We start from the raw sequence: 21,303 nt of genomic DNA on the forward strand, positions 1-21,303 counted from the left end.
AGGGCCAAATGGCGCGGTTGGTAGTGAACTCAGCTCACACACTGAGTGTCCGGGGTTCGATCCCCGGTGTGGGTGGAAACGTTGGGTATGTTTCTTACCCTGTTCGCCTGTCAGGAAGTAGTTACTTGGGTGTTAAACCGACTGGTGTGGGTCACATCCTAGGTGGGGCAGTATACCTCAGATACAGCTGGGCTTTGAAAGGAGTTGAAGTTGGATAACAGCTCTTAGCCTGCAAGACTATCTTGTGAAAAGAAATAAGTCCTTCAAATGTAAAGAGAAGCGAGGGGGGCCCTTTGCACCAGCGCTTTTGAGCGGCAACTCTGAGGAGTAAGAGTGAGGGAAACAACGTATATCACCTCTGGATAACGCCAATATGGTGATGCAGCATGGAAACCAACCCCCTACCTTGCTAGTATACCGGCAACCCCAGTACACCTGGATGGTACCTTGTGAATCAACCAAAGAAAGCTCAACCAACAAGTGGGAGACTAGAAAAGCTAGGGGTTCTACGTCTAGCTTTTCCAGTCGGTGACACCTCCATCTCCTGAAAGGAAGCCTCCAGGCACACTTCCATCATCCAAGGACACCTGGAATCTGGAGGGTGGCCCAGCGTGACCCTAATCCAATTCCAGTGGCAAAGAGCTCGGCCCCCGAGGTCTTCACCGGAAAGGGACTGATAACGAACCCTTTCTCCTCTCCCTATAGCTGAATACACAAGGGAGAGACATCAAATAAAGATGTCAGGTGAAGAGAGGAAGGGAGGTATGGGGGAAGGGTTAGAGTCTAAGGAAGGAGACAAGACGACTAATTCCTCAGATCAGTGGCTCCTTCGCCACGAGGTCTGTGAAGAATAATCACTACTGAAATATCTTTGATTCTTATTAGAGATTAAAAATACTTGACAGGAAAAATACACTAAATACAGTATAATACGACTCTTTATTGACATGAAGCTCACTGTGTGAGCTAAATATAGTCAATAAAGGTTCACAATATATTGCATTTGTGTATATTTCTCCATCGTGTCTGTATTTTATACCACTGATCTCCAGACCAAATTCTCACCCAAACTTTATAGTAATTGTGTCCCATTGAGGAATATTTATTTCCTTTTTCAGTATATACATATTCTCAAGGTATACAAGTACATGTACAAGGTATACAAGTACATGTACAAGGTATACAAGTACATGTACAAGGTATACAAGTACATGTACAAGGAATACAAGTACATGTACAAGGTATACAAGTACATGTACAAGGTATACAAGTACATGTACAAGGTATACAAGTACATGTACAAGGTATACAAGTACATGTACAAGGTATACAAGTACATGTACAAGGTATACACGTACATGCACAAGGTATACAAGCACATGTACAAGGTATACAAGTACATGTACAAGGTATACAAGTACATGTACAAGGTATACAAGTACATGTACAAGGTATACAAGTACATGTACAAGGTATACAAGTACATGTACAAGGTATACAAGTACATGTACAAGGTATACAAGTACATGTACAAGGAATACAAGTACATGTACAAGGTATACAAGTACATGTACAAGGTATACAAGTACATGTACAAGGTATACAAGTACATGTACAAGGTATACAAGTACATGTACAAGGTATACAAGTACATGTACAAGGTATACACGTACATGCACAAGGTATACAAGCACATGTACAAGGTATACAAGTACATGTACAAGGTATACAAGTACATGTACAAGGTATACAAGTACATGTACAAGGTATACAAGTACATGTACAAGGTATACAAGTACATGTACAAGGTATACAAGTACATGTACAAGGTATACAAGTACATGTACAAGGTATACAAGTACATGTACAAGGTATACAAGTACATGCACAAGGTATACAAGCACATGTACAAGGTATACAAGTACATGTACAAGGTATACAAGTACATGCACAAGGTATACAAGCACATGTACAAGGTATACAAGTACATGTACAAGGTATACAAGTACATGCACAAGGTATACAAGTACATGTACAAGGTATACAAGTACATGTAAAAGGTATACAAGTACATGTACAAGGTATACAAGTACATGTACAAGGTATACAAGTACATGTACAAGGTATACAAGTACATGTACAAGGTATACAAGTACATGTACAAGGTATACAAGTACATGTACAAGGTATACAAGTACATGTACAAGGTATACAAGTACATGTACGAGGTATACAAGTACATGTACAAGGTATACAAGTACATGTACAAGGTATACAAGTACATGTACGAGGTATACAAGTACTTGTACAAGGTACACATGTACATGTACAAGGTATACACGCACATGTACGAGGTATACAAGTACATGTACAAGGTATACAAGTACATGTACAAGGTATACAAGTACATGTACAAGGTATACAAGTACATGTACAAGGTATACAAGCACATGTACAAGGTATACAAGTACATGTACAAGGTATACAAGCACATGTACAAGGTATACAAGTACATGTACAAGGTATACAAGCACATGTACAAGGTATACAAGCACATGTACAAGGTATACAAGTACATGTACAAGGTATAAAAGTACATGTACAAGGTATACAAGTACATGTACAAGGTATACAAGCACATGTACAAGGTATACAAGTACATGTACAAGGTATATAAGTACATGTACAAGGTATACAAGTACATGTACAAGGTATACAAGTACATGTACAAGGTATACAAGTACATGTACAAGGTATACAAGTACATGTACAAGGTATACAAGCACATGTACAAGGTATACAAGTACATGTACAAGGTATACAAGTACATGTATAAGGTATACAAGTACATGTACAAGGTATACAAGTACATGTACAAGGTATACAAGTACATGTACAAGGTATACAAGCACATGTACAAGGTATACAAGTACATGTACAAGGTATATAAGTACATGTACAAGGTATACAAGCATATGTACAAGGTATACAAGTACATGTACAAGGTATACAAGTACATGTACAAGGTATACAAGCACATGTACAAGGTATACAAGTACATGTACAAGGTATACAAGTACATGTACAAGGTATACAAGTACATGTACAAGGTATACAAGTACATGTACAAGGTATACAAGTACATGTACAAGGTATACAAGTACATGTACAAGGTATACAAGTACATGTACAAGGTATACAAGTACATGTACAAGGTATACAAGTACATGTACAAGGTATACAAGTACATGTACAAGGTATACAAGTACATGTACAAGGTATACAAGTACATGTACAAGGTATACAAGTACATGTACAAGGTATACAAGTACATGTACAAGGTATACAAGTACATGTACAAGGTATACAAGTACATGTACAAGGTATACAAGTACATGTACAAGGTATACAAGTACATGTACAAGGTATACAAGTACATGTACAAGGTATACATGTACATGTACAAGGTATACAAGTACATGTACAAGGTATACAAGTACATGTACAAGGTATACAAGTACATGTACAAGGTATACAAGTACATGTACAAGGTATACAAGTACATGTACAAGGTATACAAGTACATGTACAAGGTATACAAGTACATGTACAAGGTATACAAGTACATGTACAAGGTATACAAGTACATGTACAAGGTATACAAGTACATGTACAAGGTATACAAGTACATGTACAAGGTATACAAGTACATGTACAAGGTATACAAGTACATGTACAAGGTATACATGTACATGTACAAGGTATACAAGTACATGTACAAGGTATACAAGTACATGTACAAGGTATACAAGTACATGTACAAGGTATAAAAGTACATGTACAAGGTATACAAGTACATGTACAAGGTATACAAGTACATGTACAAGGTATAAAAGTACATGTACAAGGTATACAAGTACATGTACAAGTTATACAAGTACATGTACAAGGTATACAAGTACATGTACAAGGTATACAAGTACATGTACAAGGTATACAAGTACATGTACAAGGTATACAAGTACATGCACAAGGTATACAAGCACATGTACAAGGTATACAAGCACATGTACAAGGTATACAAGTATATGCACAAGGTATACAAGCACATGTACAAGGTATACAAGTACATGTACAAGGTATACAAGTACATGCACAAGGTATACAAGTACATGTACAAGGTATACAAGTACATGTAAAAGGTATACAAGTACATGTACAAGGTATACAAGTACATGTACAAGGTATACAAGTACATGTACAAGGTATACATGTACATGTACAAGGTATACAAGTACATGTACAAGGTATACAAGTACATCTACAAGGTATACAAGTACATGTACAAGGTATACAAGTACATGTACAATGTATACAGACCATAGCTGACATCAGTGACATACTACTATATAGAAAGTCCCTTGTTATGCTGAGCATTTTCCGCAAATTAGTTCAGTTTTGTCCCAGGATGTGACCCACACCAGTCCACTAACACCCAGGATGTGACCCACACCAGTCCACTAACACCCAGGATGTGACCCACACCAGTCCACTAACACCCAGGATGTGACCCACACCAGTCCACTAACATCCAGGATGTGACCCACACCAGTCCACTAACACCCAGGATGTGACCCACACCAGTCCACTAACACCCAGGATGTGACCCACACCAGTCCACTAACACCCAGGATGTGATCCACACCAGTCCAATAACACCAAGAATACGACCCACACCAGTCAACTAACACCCAATATGTGAAACACACCAGTCAACTAACACTCAGGATGTGATTCACACCAGTCCACTAACACCCAGGATGTGACCCACACCAGTCCACTAACACCCAATATGTGACCCACACCAGTCCACTAACACTCAGGATGTGATTCACACCAGTCCACTAACACCCAGGATGTGACCCACACCAGTCCGCTAACACCCAGTATGTGGCCCACACCAGTCCACTAACACCCAGGATGATTCACACTAGTCCACTAACACCCAGGATGCGACCCACACAAGTCCACTAACACCCAATATGTGACCCACATCAGTCCACTAGCACCCTGGATGTGATTCACACCAGTCCACTAACACCCAGGATGTGATTCACACCAGTCCACTAACACCCAGGATGCGACCCACACCAGTCCACTAACACCCAGGATGTGACCCACACCAGTCCACTAACACCCAGGATGTGACCCACACCAGTCCACTAACACCCAGGATGTGACCCACACCAGTCCACTAACATCCAGGATGTGACCCACACCAGTCCACTAACACCCAGGATGTGACCCACACCAGTCCACTAATACCCAGGATGTGACCCACACCAGTCCACTAATACCCAGGATGTGACCCACACCAGTCCACTAACACCCAGGATGTGACCCACACCAGTCCACTAATACCCAGGATGTGACCCACACCAGTCCACTAACACCCAGGATGTGACCCACACCAGTCCACTAATACCCAGGATGTGACCCACAGCAGTCCACTAACACCCAGGATGTGACCCACACCAGTCCACTAACACCCAGGATGTGACCCACACCAGTCCACTAATACCCAGGATGTGACCCACACCAGTCCGCTAACACCCAAGATGTGACCCACACCAGTCCACTAATACCCAGGATGTGACCCACACCAGTCCACTAACACCCAGGATGTGACCCACGCCAGTCCACTAATACCCAGGATGTGACCCACACCAGTCCACTAATACCCAGGATGTGACCCACACCAGTCCATTAACATTCAGGATCTGACCCACACCAGTCCACTTATACCCAGGATGTGACCCACGTCACTCCACTAATACCCAGGATTTGACCCACACCAGTCCACTAACACCCAGGATGTGACCCACACCAGTCCACTAACACCCAGGATGTGACCCACACCAGTCCACTAATACCCAGGATGTGACCCACACCAGTCCACTAACACCCAGGATGTGACCCACGCCAGTCCACTAATACCCAGGATGTGACCCACACCAGTCCACTAACACCCAGGATGTGACCCACACCAGTCCACTAACACCCAGGATGTGACCCACACCAGTCCACTAACACCCAGGATGTGACCCACACCAGTCCACTAACACCCAGGATGTGACCCACACCAGTCCACTAACACCCAGGATGTGACCCACACCAGTCCACTAACACCCAGGATGCGACCCACACCAGTCCACTAACACCCAGGATGTGACCCACACCAGTCCACTAACACCCAGGATGTGACCCACACCAGTCCACTAACACCCAGGATGTGACCCACACCAGTCCACTAACACACAGGATGTGATCCCCACCAGTCCACTAACACCCAGGATGTGACCCACACCAGTCCACTAACACACGGGATGTGACCCACACCGGTCCACTAACACCCGGGATGTGACCCACAGAAGTCCTCTAACGATCAGGATGTGACCCACACCAGTCCACTAACACCCAGGATGTGATTCACACCAGTCCACTAACACCCAGGATGCGACCCACACAAGTCCACTAGCACTCAGGATGTGACCCACACCAGTCCACTAACACCCAGGATGTGATTCACACCAGTCCACTAACACCCAGGATGTGACTCACACCGCTCCACTAACACCCAGGATGCGACCCACACCAGTCCACTAACACCCAGGATGTGACCCACACCAGTCCACTAACACCCAGGATGTGACCCACACCAGTCCACTAACACCCAGGATGTGACCCACACCAGTCCACTAATACCCAGGATGTGACCCACACCAGTCCACTAACACCCAGGATGTGACCCACACCAGTCCACTAATACCCAGGATGTGACCCACACCAGTCCACTAATACCCAGGATGTGACCCACACCAGTCCACTAACACCCAGGATGTGACCCACACCAGTCCACTAACACCCAGGATGTGACCCACACCAGTCCACTAACACCCAGGATGTGATTCACACCAGTCCACTAACACCCAGGATGTGACCCACACCAGTCCGCTAACGACTAGTATGTGACCCACACCAGTCCACTAACACCCAGGATGTGATTCACACAAGTCCACTAACACCCAGGATGCGACCCACACAAGTCCACTAACACCCAGGATGTGACCCACACCAGTCCACTAACACCCAGGATGTGACCCACACCAGTCCACTAACACCAAGGATGTGACCCACACCAGTCCACTAACACCCAGGATGTGACACACACCAGTCCGCTAACGACTAGTATGTGACCCACACCAGTCCACTAACACCCAGGATGTGACCCACACCAGTCCACTAACACCCAGGATGCGACCCACACCAGTCCACTAACACCCAGGATGAGACACACACCAGTCCACTAACACCCAGGATGTGACCCACACCAGTCCAACAATACCAAGGATCTAATTCACACCAGTCCACTAACACCCAGGATGCGACCCACACCATCCGCTAACACCCAGGATGCAACACACACCAGTCCACTAACACCCAGGATGTGACATACAACAGTCCACTAACACCCAGGATGTGACCCACACCATTCCACTAATACCCAGGATGAGACACACAAAAGTCCACTAACACCCAGGATGTGACCCACACCAATCCCTTAATACCCAGGATGTGACAGACACCAGTCCACTAATACCCAGGATGTGACCCACACCAGTTCACTAATACCCAGGATGTGACGCACACCAGTCCACTAACACCCAGGATGTGACCCACACCATTCCACGAACACCCAGGATGCGACCCACACCAGTCCACTAACACCCAGGATGTGACCCACACCAGTCCACTAACACCCAGGATGTGACCCACACCAGTCCACTAACACCCAGGATGTGACCCACACCAGTCCACTAACACCCAGGATGTGACCCACACCAGTCCACTAACACCCAGGATGTGATCCACACCAGTCCACTAACACCCAGGATGTGACCCACACCAGTCCACTAACACCCAGGATGTCACCCACACCAGTCCACTAACACCCAGGATGTGACCCACACCAGTCCACTAACACCCGGGATGTGACCCACACCAGTCCACTAACACCCGGGAAGTGACGCACACCAGTCCACTAACGATCAGGATGTGACCCACACCAGGCCACTAACACTCAGGACGTGACCCACACCAGTCCACTAACACCCAGGATGTGATCCACACCTCTTCACTAACACCAAGGATGGGACCCACGTCAGTCCACTAGCACCCAGGATGTAACCCACACCAGCCCACTAACACACAGGATGTGACCCACACCAGTCCACTAACACCCAGGATGTGACCCACACCAGTCCACTAACACCCAGGATGTGACCCACACCAGTCCACTAACACCCAGGATGTGACCCACAACAGTCCACTAACACCCAGGATGTGACCCACACCAGTCCACTAACACCCAGGATGTGACCCACACCAGTCCACTAATACCCAGGATGTGACCCACACCAGTCCACTATCACCCAGGATGTGACCCACACCAGTCCACTAATACCCAGTATGTGACCCACACCAGTACACTAACACCCAGGGTGTGACCCAGGCCAGTCCACTAATACCTAGGATGTGACCCACACCAGTTCACTAATACCCAGGATGTGACCCACACCAGTCCACTAACACCCAGGATGTGACCCACACCAGTCCACTAATACCCAGGATGTGACCCACACCAGTCCACTAACACCCAGGATGTGACCCACACCAGTCCACTAATACCCAGGATGTGACCCACACCAGTCCACTAACACCCAGGATGTGACCCACACCAGTCCACTAATACCCAGGATGTGACCCACACCAGTCCACTAATACCCAGGATGTGACCCACAGCAATCCACTAACACCCAGGATCTGACCCACACCAGTCCACTAATACCCAGTATGTGACCCACACCAGTCCACTAATACCAAGGATGTGACCCACACCAGTCCACTAATACCCAGGATGTGACCCACGCCAGTCCACTAATACCCAGGATGTGACCCACAACAGTCCACTAACACCCAGGATGTGACCCACACCAGTCCACTAACACCCAGGATGTGACCCACACCAGTCCACTAATACCCAGGATGTGACCCACACCAGTCCACTAACACCCAGGATGTGACCCACACCAGTCCACTAACACCCAGGATGTGACCCACACCAGTCCACTAACACCCAGGATGTGACCCACACCAGTCCACTAACACCCAGGATGTGACCCACACCAGTCCACCACCCAGGATGTGACCCACACCAGTCCACTAATACCCAGGATGTGACCCACACCAGTCCACTAACACCCAGGATGTGACCCACACCAGTCCACTAATACCCAGGATGTGACCCACACCAGTCCACTAACACCCAGGATGTGACCCACACCAGTCCACTAACACCCAGGATGTGACCCACACCAGTCCACTAACACCCAGGATGTGACCCACACCAGTCCACTAACACCCAGGATGTGACCCACACCAGTCCACTAACACCCAGGATGTGACCCACACCAGTCCACTAACACCCAGGATGTGACCCACACCAGTCCACTAACACCCAGGATGTGACCCACACCAGTCCACTAACACCCAGGATGTGACCCACACCAGTCCACTAATACCCAGGATGTGACCCACACCAGTCCACTAACACCCAGGATGTGACCCACACCAGTCCACTAACACCCAGGATGACCCACACCAGTCCACTAACACCCAGGATGTGACCCACACCAGTCCACTAACACCCAGGATGCCACCCACACCAGTCCACTAACACCCAGGATGCGACCCACACCAGTCCACTAACACCCAGTATGCCACCCACACCAGTCCACTAATACCCAGGATGCCACCCACACCAGCCCACTAACACCCAGGATGCCACCCACACCAGCCCACTAACACCCAGAATGCCACCCACACCAGTCCACTAACACCCAGGATGCCACCCACACCAGTCCACTAACACCCAGGATGCCACCCACACCAGTCCGCTGATACCGAGGATGCCACCCACACCAGCCCACTAACGCCCAGGATGCCACCCACACCAGTCCACTAACACCCAGGATGCCACCCACACCAGTCCACTAACATCCAGGATGCGACCCACACCAGTCCACTAACACCCAGGATGCCACCCACACCAGTCCACTAATACCCAGGATGCCACCCACACCAGCCCACTAACACCCAGGATGCCACCCACACCAGCCCACTAACACCCAGAATGCCACCCACACCAGTCCACTAACACCCAGGATGCCACCCACACCAGTCCACTAACACCCAGGATGCCACCCACACCAGTCCGCTAATACCCAGGATGCCACCCACACCAGCCCACTAACACCCAGGATGCCACCCACACCAGTCCACTAACACCCAGGATGCCACCCACACCAGTCCACTAACACCCAGGATGCGACCCACACCAGTCCACTAACACCCAGGATGCCACCCACACCAGTCCACTAACACCCAGGATGCCACCCACACCAGTCCACTAACACCGAGGATGCAACCCATACCAGTCCATTAACGCCCAGGATGCCACCCATACCAGTCCACTAACATCCAGGATGCCACCCACACCAGTCCACTAATACCCAGGATGACACCCACACCAGTCCACTAACACCCAGCATGCCACACACACCAGCCAATAACAGACAAGATGCCACCCACACAAGTCCACTAACACCCAGGATGCCACCCACACCAGACCACTAACACCCAGGATGCCACCCACACCAGTCCACTAACACTCAGGATACCACACACACCAGTCCACTAACACCCAGGATGCCACGCACACCAGTCCACTAACACCCAGGATGTGACCCACACCAGCCCACTAACACCCAGGATGCCACCCACACCAGTCCACTAACACCCAGGATGCCACCCACACCAGTCCACTAACACCCAGGATGCCACCCACACCAGCCCACTAACACCCAGGATGTGACCCACACCAGTCCACTAACACCCAGGATGCCACCCACACCAGTCCACTAACACCCAGGATGCCACCCACACCAGTCCACTAACACCCAGGATGCCACCCACACCAGCCCACTAACACCCAGGATGCCACCCACACCAGTCCACTAACACCCAGGATGCTACCCACACCAGTCCACTAACACCCAGGATGCGACCCACACCAGTCCACTAACACCCAGGATGCCACCCACACCAGTCCACTAATACCCATGATGCCACCCACACCAGCCCACTAACACCCAGGATGTGACCCACACCAGTCCACTAACACCCAGGATGTGACCCACACCAGTCCACTAACACCCAGGATGTGACCCACACCAGTCCACTAACACCCAGGATGTGACCCACACCAGTCCACTAACACCCAGGATGTGACCCACACCAGTCCACTAACACCCAGGATGTGACCCACACCAGTCCACTAACACCCAGGATGTGACCCACACCATTCCACTAACACCCAGGATGTGACCCACACCAGTCCACTAACACCCAGGATGTGACCCACACCAGTCCACTAACACCCAGGATGTGACCCACACCAGTCCACTAACACCCAGGATGTGACCCACACCAGTCCACTAACACCCAGGATGTGACCCACACCAGTCCACTAACACCCAGGATGTGACCCACACCAGTCCACTAACACCCAGGATGTGACCCACACCAGTCCACTAACACCCAGGATGTGACCCACACCAGTCCACTAACACCCAGGATGTGACCCACACCAGTCCACTAACACCCAGGATGTGACCCACACCAGTCCACTAACACCCAGGATGCCACCCACACCAGTCCACTAACACCCAGGATGTGACCCACACCAGTCCACTAACACCCAGGATGTGACCCACACCAGTCCACTAACACCCAGGATGTGACCCACACCAGTCCACTAACACCCAGGATGCCACCCACACCAGTCCACTAACACCCAGGATGTGACCCACACCAGTCCACTAACACCCAGGATGTGACCCACACCAGTCCACTAACACCCAGGATGTGACCCACACCAGTCCACTAACACCCAGGATGTGACCCACACCAGTCCACTAACACCCAGGATGTGACCCACACCAGTCCACTAACACCCAGGATGTGACCCACACCAGTCCACTAACACCCAGGATGTGACCCACACCAGTCCACTAACACCCAGGATGTGACCCACACCAGTCCACTAACACCCAGGATGTGACCCACACCAGTCCACTAACACCCAGGATGTGACCCACACCAGTCCACTAACACCCAGGATGTGACCCACACCAGTCCACTAACACCCAGGATGCCACCCACACCAGTCCACTAACAAACAGGATGTGACCCACATCAGTAAACTAACACCAAGGATGTGACCCACACCAGTCCACTAACACCCAGGATGCCACCCACACCAGTCCACTGTCACCCAGGATGTGACCCACACGAGTCCACTGACACCCAGGATGTGACCCACACCAGTCCACTAACACCCAGGATGCCACCCACATCAGTAAACTAACACCAAGGATGTGACCCACACCAGTCCACTAACACCCAGGATGCCACCCACACCAGTCCACTGTCACCCAGGATGTGACCCACACGAGTCCACTGACACCCAGGATGTGACCCACACCAGTCCACTAACACCCAGGATGTGACCCACACCAGTCCACTAACACCCAGGATGTGACCCACACCAGTCCACTAACACCCAGGATGTGACCCACACCAGTCCACTAACACCCAGGATGTGACCCACACCAGTCCACTAACACCCAGGATGTGACCCACACCAGTCCACTAACACCCAGGATGTGACCCACACCAGTCCACTAACACCCAGGATGTGACCCACACCAGTCCACTAACACCCAGGATGTGACCCACACCAGTCCACTAACACCCAGGATGTGACCCACACCAGTCCACTAACACCCAGGATGTGACCCACACCAGTCCACTAACACCCAGGATGCCACCCACACCAGTCCACTAACACCCAGGATGTGACCCACACCAGTCCACTAACACCCAGGATGCCACCCACACCAGTCCACTAACACCCAGGATGTGACCCACACCAGTCCACTAACACCCAGGATGTGACCCACACCAGTCCACTAACACCCAGGATGTGACCCACACCAGTCCACTAACACCCAGGATGTGACCCACACCAGTCCACTAACACCCAGGATGTGACCCACACCAGTCCACTAACACCCAGGATGTGACCCACACCAGTCCACTAACACCCAGGATGTGACCCACACCAGTCCACTAACACCCAGGATGTGACCCACACCAGTCCACTAACACCCAGGATGTGACCCACACCAGTCCACTAACACCCAGGATGTGACCCACACCAGTCCACTAACACCCAGGATGTGACCCACACCAGTCCACTAACACCCAGGATGCCACCCACACCAGTCCACTAACACCCAGGATGTGACCCACACCAGTCCACTAACACCCAGGATGTGACCCACACCAGTCCACTAACACCCAGGATGTGACCCACACCAGTCCACTAACACCCAGGATGTGACCCACACCAGTCCACTAACACCCAGGATGTGACCCACACCAGTCCACTAACACCCAGGATGTGACCCACACCAGTCCACTAACACCCAGGATGTGACCCACACCAGTCCACTAACACCCAGGATGTGACCCACACCAGTCCACTAACACCCAGGATGTGACCCACACCAGTCCACTAACACCCAGGATGTGACCCACACCAGTCCACTAACACCCAGGTACCCATTTTGCCGATGGGTGAACATAGACAAGCAGTGTAAGAAAATATGCCCAATATTTCTACCCTCGCCAGGAATAGCACCCAGACACTCGCCGTTTGAAGTGAGAGCTTAGCCACCAGACTACAGTGGCCAGTGGCCAGTGGCCACTGGCCTGGTGGCTAAAGGTACGTCTACATGAGAAGCTTGGGGATAGACGGAAAAGTCCGCAAACGGAGCACAGCCTAGTGGGGTCAATGGCTGCAAAAATCCCTAAAAGTAAAGGACCTTGGGGTGAACATCATACCGAACATATCTACTGAAGAGCACATAAATACAATAGCTGCTGTAACATATGGGTGCCTGGCAAACCTAAGAATAGCGTTTCAACATATAAGGAGCCATTCAGGTCATTGTATATCATGTACCTCAGACCCGTACTGGGGTACAGAGCAGCAGTATGTAACCCACAAAGCTAGTCCCGGTGCAATGGGGGAGTGGGTCATACGAACGAGGTTAATGGAACTCAATCTGACCACACTGCAGAACAGGAGGGACAGGGGAAACATGATTGGGACGATGAAAATACTGAAAAAATTTGACAAGGTGAGCAGGACCAGAATGTTACAGAGATGGGACACAGAAACAAGGGGACATTGCTGGAGGTTTGAAACTCTGACTAGCCATTGGGATGTTAGGAAGCATTTCTTCAGCTTTGGAGCTGTCAGGAAGTGGAACTATCTGGAGAGTGTAGTAACGTATGCAGGAGCCATACATAGCTTTGAGAAGTGGTACGATAAGACTCTTGGAGCAGGTAAAGGGTTGACTTAGTAGCAGCCAGTGAAGAGGCTTGGCCAGAAACTGTGACTCGGCCCTTGCAACCACAAATAGATGAGTACACCCACACACACACACACACACACACACACACACACACACACACACACACACACACACACACACACACACACACACACACACACACACAGAGCAGAGGTATGATAAAGCTCACGGTTCAGGGAGAGTGACCTAGTAGCGATCAGTGAAGAGGCGGGGCCAGGAGCTAGGACTCGACCCCCGCAACCTCAACTAGGTGAGTACAACTAGGTGAGTACACACATGATGGAAGGGTTAGACTCAGAAGTGTCCCTGTTCGCAGGTGATGTGAAGTTAATGAGGAGAATTAGATCAGATGAGGACCGGGCAGGACTTCAAAGAGACCTGGACAGACTGGACACCTGGTCCAGCAACTGGCTTCTCGAATTTAACCCTGCAAAATGCAAAGTCATTAAGATCGGGGAAGGGCAAAGAAGACTGCAGACGGAGTATAGGCTAGGTGGCCAAAGACTGCAAACATCGCTCAAGGAGAAAGATCTTGGGGTGAGTATAACACCGAGCATGTCTCCGGAAGCCCACATCAACCAGATAACTGCTGCAGCATATGGGTGCCTGGCAAACCTGAGAACAGCGTTCAGATACCTAAGTAAGGAATCTTTCAAGACACTGTACACTGTGTACATCAGGACCATACTGGAGTATGCAGCACCTGTGTGGAATCCGTACTTATCAAGCACGTCAAAAAATTAGAGAAAGTGCAAAGGTTTGCTACAAGGTTAGTTCCAGAGCTAAGGGGAATGTCCTACGAAGAAAGGTTAAGTAAAATCGGCCTGACGACACTGGAGAACAGGAGGGTTAGGGGAGACATGATAACGACATACAAAATACTGCGTGGAATAAGCAACATGGACAGAGACAGGATGCTCCAGAGAGGGGACACAGAAACAAGGGGTCACAACTGGAAGCTGAAGACTTAGATGAGTCAAAGGGATGTTAGGAAGTATTTCTTCAATCATAGAGTTGTCAGAAAGTGGAATAGCCTAGAAAGTGACGTAGTGGAGGCAGGAACCATACATAGTTTAAAGACGAGGTATGATAAAGCTCATGGAGCAGGGAGAAAGAGAGGACCTAGTAGTGCTCAGTGAGGAGGCGGGGCCAGGAGCTGAGTTTCGACCCCTGCAACCACAATTAGGTGAGTACAATTAGGTGAGTACACACAGTGCTAGCTACCATGCAGTGAGATTCAATTACCTTATGGAAGTAAACGTAGAGAGAACCACAAACTTGAATCAAAGGACGAACCTCAATTTGAGAGATGAGACTACACAGGCATCAGGCAGTTCCTAAGTGCAGTGTCCTGGGACAGGAAACTACACGGAAAAAACAGTGGGCATAGAGATGGAGAGAGTATCTTGAAAATGTTCGGAGGCAGAAGGAAGATTTATACTCAGAAACAAAAGAAGGACAGGCAAAAAGAGAGGGAGACCGTGGTTCACCCTGAGGTGCTGAGAGTCAAAGGATAAACAGAACGAGTCTGTGGTTCACCCTGAGGTACTGAGAGTTAAAGGGTAAACAGAACGAGTCTGTGGTTCACCCTGAGGTGCTGAGAGTGAAAAGGCTAAGCGTACAAGAACATGGGAGAAATATATAAAGCAGAGAACGCCAGAGAATGTGAAAGCGAGCCGAATAGCTAGATATGAATTTGCATGTGTAAATAACGACGGTTTGAAAAGAACATTACATCGAGAATAAAAAATGGAGAAACACAACTCTGAAGGAGAAAGTAATAAGACATAAGAAGGAAGGAAGGATGATAGATTATTAGGAATAACCTGGAAATCTGTAAAGAGCTAAACAAAGGGAAGTCAGTGAACTAATGAATCCTGGATAAAATGTCCACAAAGGGGGTGAGGCGAAGAAATTACCGAGCAAGATGGATACCTTGAAGGTAATAGGACAACATTTCTCCGGAGGTTCTGAGAGACAGACCAGAAAAATGGTGTAAACAGTTAGAATCAAGACCACTGCCTGATATATGGAACAGAGTGAACGTAGGCGCAGTATTTAAAGAGGAGACATATCGATAACATTAAACTACATAGAGGTTCGCACACACATATAGACACACACACACACACACACACACACACATACACACACACACACACACACACACACACACACACACACACACACACACACACACACACACACACACACACAGGATGTGGTATAGTTTGGGAAGCGATGTAGTGGAGGCAGGATCCATACATAGCTTTAAGCAGAGGTATGATAAAGCTCACGGTTCAGGGAGAGTGACCTAGTACCGACCAGTGAAGAGGCGGAGCCAGGAGCTTGGTCTCGACCCCTGCAACCTCAACTAGGTGAGTACAGCTAGGTGAGTACACACACAAACCAACGCCCACACACACGACGCCACGGAGAACAGATGTCCCGCACCTCATCCTGGCAGAGAGTAGATCATTTCACATGAGTGGCGAGTTTTTTTCCCCAACTCTTCAAATCGTGCACAAAAATGTACAGCACAGCTTTATTGCACGTGCTCATTGACCAAGGAACCATTGCAATGATTTAGGCTTGATACTTTTTATTTGTAGCTACAGTGAGAGTAAAAGGTAGATGGGATACATAGAAAATAGAAGCATCAGGTAAGAGAGAGGTGAAGGTGTATAAACTAAAAGAGGAGGTAGTTAGGGTAAGATATAAACAGCTATTGGAGGATAGATGGGCTAGTGAGAGTATAGGAAATGGGGTCGAAGAGGTATGAGGTAGGTTTAAAAATGTAGTGTTAGAGTGTTCAGCAGAAGTTTGTGGTTACAAGATAGTGGGTGCGGGAGGGAAGAAGAGCAATTGGTGGAATGATGATGTAAAGAGAGTAGTAAAGGAGAAAGAGTTAGCATATGAGAACTTTTTACAAAGTAGAAGTGATGCAAGGAGGGAAGAGTATATGGAGAAAAAGAGAGAGGTTAAGAGAGTGGTGAAGCAATGTAAAAAGAGAGCAAATGAGAGAGTGAGTGAGATGTTATCAACAAATTTTGTTGAAAATAAGAAAAAGTTTTGGAGTGAGATTAATAAGTTGAGGAAGCCTAGGGAATGCATGGATTTGTTAGTTAAAAATAGGAGAGGAGAGTTGTTAAATTGAGAGTTAGAGATATCAGGAAGATGTAGAGAATATGTGGCTAAAGATAGGAAACCTTTGAGTGTGGGGGAAGTTCGTGAGGCAGTGTGAGTGTGGGGGAAGTTCGTGAGGCAGTGTGAGTCTGGGGGAAGTTCGTGAGGCAGTGTGAGTGTGGGGGAAGTTCGTGAGGCAGTGTGAGTGTGGGGGAAGTTCGTGAGGCAGTGGGTAGAATGAAAGGGAGTAAGGCAGCTGGGATTGATGGGATAAAGATAGAAATGTTAAAAGCAGGTGGGGATATAGTTTTGGAGTGGTTGGTGCTTTTAATAAGTACTTGGAAGAGGGTAAGGTACCTAGGGATTGGCAGAGAGCATGCATAGTTTCTTTGTATAAAGGCAAAGGGGACAAAAGAGAGTGCAAAAAATTATAGGGCAATAAGTCACTTGAGAATATCTGGTAAAGTGTATGGAAAAGTTATTATTGAAAGAATTAAGAGTAAGACGGAGAATAGGATAGCAGATGAACAAGGAGGCTTTAGGAAAGGTAGGGGTGTGAGGACCAGGTGTTTACAGTGAAACATATAAGTGAACAGTATTTAGATAAGGGTACAGAGGTCTTTTTGGCAGTTATGGATTCTGATGTGGTGTATGAGAGGGTGGATAGGGGGACAATGTGGTAGATGTTGCAAATATATGGAGGTAGGTTACTGAAATCAGTTTAGAGTTTTTATGAGGATAGCGAGGCTCAGGTTAGAGTATATGTGGTGTAAATAAAACAGAGAATTCATAGTTTGGAAATTTGGAGGAGGTGCGGGATTACCAAAACTATTATCCAGAGGGCTGAGGAGGGGTTGTTGAGGTGGTGCTGAGGAGGGGTTGTTGAGGTAGTTCGGACATGTAGAGAGGATGGAACAAAATAGAATGACTTTGAGAGTGTATAAATCTGTAGTGGAGGGAAGGCGGGGTAGGAGTTGGCCTAGAAAAGTTGGAGGGAGGGGGTGAAGGAGGTTTTGTTTGCGAAGGGCTTGGACTTCCATCAAGCATTCATGAACATGTTAGTAAATGGAGACAAATGGCTTTAAGGATTTGACGTGCTGTTGGAGTGTGAGCAGGTTAAAATTTATGAAGGGATTCAGGGAAACCGGCAGGCCGGACTTGAGTCCTGGAGATGGGAAGTACAGTGCCTGCACTCTGAAGGAGGGGTGTTAATGTTGCAGTTTTATAACTGTAATGTAAGCACGCCTTTGGCAAGACAATGATGGAGTGAATGATGGTGAAAGTTTTTCTTTTTCGGGCCACCCTGCCTTGGTGGGAGACGGCCGATGAGTTAATAAAAAAAATAAAACCTGGTCAAATACGTCAAGAAATTGGAGAATAATCAAAAGTTAGCAACAAGACTAGTCCAGACCCGAGGTTAAGGGAACCCAACCTGATGATACAAGTGGACAGGAGGATAGAGGGAAGAGAGGGGAAGGAGCTGCCCTGCTCAACAAAAATCAATGGAGTTTTTAGGAACATCCAGATTGTGGTCCCCAGGGCAGTGATGTACAAAATGCCACAGATTAGCAGGAGGCAACAGACCAATGGTGGACATAATAGATAAGGTGGCCAGAAGAACTCACATGGGCAGGGCCAAGTTACTAATTATGGGGAATTTCGACACCAAGGAGATTGACTGGTAAAACCTAGGGCTGCATGGAGGACAAGAAACGTCAAGGGCAAAGATGTGATTGACACTACCAGATGTTAGCGACGCCACCAGAGAAAAGATAAACCAGCAAGGCTGCACCTTTTATTCACCTTGAGTAGCTCCAACATTGGGGAAATGGCATTAAAATCTCTTTTGCGCTAGTGATCACATGATCCTGAACTTCGAATACAATGAAGAGTTAACAGTGGAGAGTGAAGCAGCATAAGGACAGGAGAAGCCAAACTTCCAAACAAGGGACTACACAGGCATGAGGCAGTTCCTGTATGAGGTGTAGTGGAGAAGAGAACTGGAGGTTACGTGAGACAGTAAACAATATGATGGAACATGTAAAAACAAACTGTAGGAACAAGACTAGTCAAGACTAGTCCCAGAGCTAAGAGGAGAGGTTAAGGGAAATCAACCTGACGACACTGGAGGACAGGAGAGATAGGGGGGGACATGATAACGACATACAAAATACTGAGAGGAATTGACAAGGTGGACAAAGACAGGATGTTCCAGAGATTGGACACAGGAACAAGGGGACACAGTTGGAAGTTGAAGACACAGATGAATCACAGGGATGTTAGGAAGTATTTCTTCAGCCACAGAGTAGTCAGTAAGTGGAATATTTTGGGAAGTGATGTAGTGGAGGCAGGATCCATACACAGCTTTAAGCAGAGGTATGATAAAGCTCATAGTTCAGGGGGAGTGACCTAGTAGCGACCAGTGAAGAGGCGGGGCCAGGAGCTTGGATTCTACCCCTGCAACCTCAACTAAGTGAGTACAACTAGGTGAGTACACACACACATACGCACACAAACACACACACACACACACACACACACACACACACACACACACACACACACACACACACACACACACACACACACACACACACACCCTGTACTGTACACCGTGTACGTTAGGCCCATATTGGAGTATGCGGCACCAGTTTGGAACCCACACCTAGCCAAGCACGTAAAGAAACTAGAGAAAGTGCAAAGGTTTGCAACAAGACTAGTCCCAGAGCTAAGAGGTATGTCCTACGAGGAGAGGTTAAGGGAAATAAACCTGACGTCACTGGAGGACAGGAGAGATAGCGGGGACATGATAACGACATACAAAATACTGAGAGGAATTGACAAGGTGGACAAAGACAGGATGTTCCAGAGATTGGACACAATAACAAGGGGACACAGTTGGAAGCTGAAGACACAGATGAATCACAGGGATGTTAGGAAGTATTTCTTCAGCCACAGAGTAGTCAGTAAGTGGAATAGTTTGGGAAGCGATGTAGTGGAGGCAGGATCCATACATAGCTTTAAGCAGAGGTATGATAAAGCTCACGGTTCAGGGAGAGTGACCTAGTAGCGATCAATGAAGAGGCGGAGCCAGGAGCTCGGACTCGACCCCCGCAACCTCAACTAGGTGAGTACAACTAGGTGAGTACACACATAGCAGTTAGAAGTAATCAGTGGTAGTGGAACGTCAGTGAACAATACTACGAGTGATAATTAAAGTTATTAGTTAAAGAAAGTGAGAGGAAAGCTGAAATCATAATATTTCAAAGCGCAAACCGTTGGTGGTCTTAGGCGCTGTTGCCACATTGGTAGCGGTAGGCCTGAAGAAGTGACGTCACGACAAGTTGTGTGCCATTATACATATAAAGTGAAGTGTATATAATGTGAAGTGTATACTATCATCAGTGAAGAGTGAAGTGAGGAAGCGGGATGTACGAGAATATATGGTTATAATCATCACGGGTGAAGGATCTCCAAAATAGGGATTTAAGGCCTACATAAATAACAAGGCCTACGTACGACGACTTCGTCATCAGCAGCTGGCAACTGTCAC

Source organism: Cherax quadricarinatus, chromosome 81 (assembly GCF_038502225.1).
Source record: "Cherax quadricarinatus isolate ZL_2023a chromosome 81, ASM3850222v1, whole genome shotgun sequence".
Classification (NCBI taxonomy): Eukaryota; Metazoa; Arthropoda; class Malacostraca; order Decapoda; family Parastacidae; genus Cherax; species Cherax quadricarinatus.